Source organism: Nicotiana tomentosiformis, chromosome 9 (assembly GCF_000390325.3).
Source record: "Nicotiana tomentosiformis chromosome 9, ASM39032v3, whole genome shotgun sequence".
Classification (NCBI taxonomy): Eukaryota; Viridiplantae; Streptophyta; class Magnoliopsida; order Solanales; family Solanaceae; genus Nicotiana; species Nicotiana tomentosiformis.
This window is the reverse complement of record NC_090820.1, coordinates 79886869-79890927: the sequence shown is the minus strand read 5'-3', so window position 1 is coordinate 79890927 and position 4059 is coordinate 79886869. Positions and strand designations below refer to the sequence as shown.

General features: G+C 32.6%; 1 long non-coding RNA gene across 1 annotated transcript; it reads right to left on the bottom strand.

The window, feature by feature from the left end:
- Positions 1-2345: 2345 nt before the first annotated feature.
- On the bottom strand, positions 2346-3622 carry LOC104115099 (uncharacterized). The gene is made up of 2 exons (XR_690535.4): positions 3109-3622; positions 2346-2708 (listed from the first exon to the last, which is right to left on the bottom strand). It is a non-coding gene; the product is annotated as an uncharacterized lncRNA (long non-coding RNA).
- Between the last annotated feature and the right edge of the window lie 437 nt (positions 3623-4059).

The window sequence follows — 4059 nt, the reverse complement described above, 5'->3', positions numbered from 1 at the left end:
GTGCGTGAGCCTAGGGTTGACTTTTGTTGACTCTACGAGTGAGGTTGAAAATTGATTCTAATAGTTAAATTATGAGTTCTTGAGTATATTTTTATTGGTTTGTACGTTCCTTTGGCTAGTTTCGATTTATTCGGCATCGATTTGAGGTGTTAGTAAAGTGTCAAAGTCGAGTAGAAGACTTGGAAGCAAGGTAAGTCCCTTGCCTAATCTTGTAAGAGAGAATTATCCCCGTAGATTATTTTATTTATTATGTGCTTTATTGTATGGGTGCTATGTATGTACGATGTAACGAGTATCCGTGTGTAAACTAGATTTTGCTTATGTCCGGGTAGACTTAGACCTACATCATGCCTTAATAGTACTACTTGAATTAATCTTGCTTGTTTGATTACTTAAATTTACAACTGAGCTTGAGACTAGAATTTGTGTATTTGACCGAGCCTCTTTACTTTAAGTTTTGGCGGGATACTTAATTGTCGGTAAAATTATATTTTCTCTTGTATTCATATCTTCGTGTTGGGTTTATGTGATCGGTAGTTGTGTGACTTCTCGACTCGCACGTACGTTCGTGAGTGGGGCTAGTAGTCCGATGAAAGTTTCTCTATTCCTATGGGATCGAGTTGTTCGCCTCGGCAGTGCTATAAAATATCATTACGGATCGAGCCGTACGTCCTCAGCAATATTAGGAGATGCATCTATGGATCGAGCCGTACTACCACAATGATATTATATAACACTATTCTTATAGATCGGGCCGTACGACTTCGGTAGAATTCGTGATAATATTCGATAGAGAGTTAGAGCACATGTGAGTTTTTTCTGACTTGAGATTTGACATTGTATTTGATATTGGTTATCTTTATTTTGTTCGAGGCAACATATGGTATTTGATGATTTCGTAATTATTCTTATGTTGAGAATCATGTTATTTGTATTTACATGTTTCTTTGCTACTTATTGTGTCTCATACCTATCTACTTTTATGTACATTGTTATTGGACCACTAGTAAATGCCAATGTCGACCCCTCTCCACTACTTCTTCGAGGTTAGACTAGATGCTTACTAGGTATGCATTAAATTACGTACTCATACTACACTTCTGAGATTGTGCAAGTACTGAGACTAGTACATCGGGTGGTCACTCAGGCGCGCAGTCACATCAGCCGGAGACTTAGTGGTGAGCTACTTTTCATGCTTCGACCCCTAGCACCCGGAGTCTCCTTCCTTCTATATTTATTTTATTCTGTCTATTTTCATTTCAGACAGTAGTTGTAGTGATTTTGTATATTCTATTAGATGTTTATTCACTAGTGACACTAGGTTTTGGGGATTTTTAGTAGATGTTCATGGTTGTATTTAATATTTATAATATTTTGCCTTATGTTTTGTTCATATTTCGTGACTTAGTAAGAATGAAAGTATTTTATCACGGTTCCTGAATCTATCTCAGCTTTATTATTTAAATTTTTGATTTGTAAAAGTGTTATGTACAGTTGTTTGTGTTGATGTTTTACTGTTGGCTTGTCTAACGGCAGTGTTGGGCGCCATCACGACCAATGATGGGAATTGAGTCGTAACAAGCGCACAAATACCCGTTTTAGGACCCCTATTGAAAGGATAGGCAAAATTTTCAAAGTTTAAGTATAATCGCCACAGAATTAACTTCACACATACGAATCTAAAGTTGAAAATTGCGGGTCTAAAGTTTTCAAATTGAGACCTCCAGTTCGAAAATTGGGTTCCGCTAAAGCCTAAGTTCAATCCTTTGGTAGAGTCTAACTTCTACCAAAACACACTTTTCAAATCATCAGATTTTGAAAGCTTGGCCGAATATGCTATTAGGTAAAGCTGGATGATTTCTTTGTTACAAATTTTTTTTTTAATAACTTTTGTGATATTTAGGTTTAGTTAATTGACTTTTTCATCACCAAAAATAGAATTGTGACTTTGATGCAATAACGTGAAAATTGATTGATAGTTCATTGTACTCTACCCTTATATGTTTAGAGTTGAATTTTATGTACTGACAATTTAAAGGATAACTACAAGTTACTACCCATAATTTGTGTAATTAATAACATGAAAAATAAGACAATAATCTGTTACAATAAGTAAATTTACATTAATAGTGTAAAACTTCCTTACAACATCAAATGTTAAATTAATGTTTATATGTGGGCAGTATGCACATGAATGTCTCATGAAAAGGCAGAACAGAATGTGTTACTACAAGATTTTATGGTACTACATTCAGAATTTATGGTACTACATTCAGAAACGAAGTTAAAATTTGAAATTTGTTGATTATGAATTTGTCACGTAATTTATAGTTCGTATTAGTTCATAGGTTTGCAATTACATATTAATATATATTTAATAAACTTTTTAATACAAAAACAGGATCTAAACAAAAACTACTGAATCTGCCGAAATCCGTAACTAATACTCTCAGCACCTGCCAGTACTAGAAAGTATAGCTTCTAGTTTTGGGGGAGTCGGCGATTTTAAGTGTCTGTTCGATGAGTTTACGAGCTTTCCTACTACTTATCTCGATTCTCATGCTCTCACTTTTCTCAATCTTGTCGTAATTAGGTTCCTTCATTTTCAGGCATCTTCTTAATGTCGTCTTTAAGTTCACCATTAATCTCTCCAATCCCATCATCACCATCCCTCAAGATTGTCTCTTTAATTATCGTTCTTTAAGTACCTACACAAGAATAATAACCAATTAATGAATACCATTCCAAAAATAAAAAACGCATGCATACACACAACAATTAGAAAATTTATGTAAATAAGAGTGCGTTCTTTCTAACATCTTAAACCTTTAAATGAGATGATCACACAATTCAACATGGTATCGAAGTATACAGAAATATGAATTTGAGTCTCACAACCACCAATTATCAAAAACTTTCATATCAATTCTTGACATGTGAGTGGTGCGTTTAATTCATAATTAAGTAAATAAAGACGTACTTTCTTTGATGATTTAACCGTTTAGATAAGATAATCACACAATTTAACAAAAAACAAAAAACAAAAGATATCTACAAGTAAAGCAAAATGAAAGATGCATATATAGAAAGGAAAGGAGAATTAATTACCTGCAACGACTCTAATAATTCATATAGGAAGAGGGTATTGCCCAATAATAGTCAGTATATACGGAATATATATAGGAGATTAAGCTAATGCCAGAAGGAGGAGGATTTTGACAATACCAATAATAAAAGAAAGAATCAATTTATAGAAGTATGAAAGAGAAGAGGAGGAATTTGGAGGAGATGAGGTTCACTTTGTTTTTTTCTTTTTTAAAGTTATAAGCTACTAAAATCATGATTCATGGCTGACCGGTCCTTCACTTAATATGATATAGTATTATATACATTATAATTATTTTTTACATTATTCGTGTAATTTTATTGGTTGGAATAGTAACTTACAGTATTTTATTAGTAGATTAATTATCAACGCATTAATTGACTTTCAAGTAATCTGATAAAGTAAATTCTATCAATGCATAAAAGTTAAATCTCTACGTAATAACGGGGATGAAAATTCTCAAACTTTTGTATGTTTTAGGTTCTGTCCTGATTTGTTTAATTAATTGTGTAATAGTTTTTTCTGTGCGCTTTGAAATGGTAAAATAGACTTGGGATTCCTCGAAACGGCAATAGGAATATTAGTTTAAAGTTTGGACATGCTCCTCTTAAGAATTGGTGTTTGGAATTGTCACCACTCGCTTAACTCTACCTTTTTAGTTCAACAGAGAAAATGAAAACCATTTTTTGAACAACAAATTCAAAACATTTTAAATAATAAAAGCAAAATACACTCAAAGTTTAATTCCGCAACAGCTTACAAATTTATCACTTTGTGTTTTCTTTCACAAGTTACTTTGAAATATTTACATACTTGAGGCTAAGTTTAATAATATGAGGTTTTTGGATGAAAGTTATATAAAATAATAGATGGCAATTTTAGTTTTCGATGTTTGAAAAAACCCAATCGAAAGAGTTATTCTATCTGAAAATAATTCTTGAAACTTTCTCAAA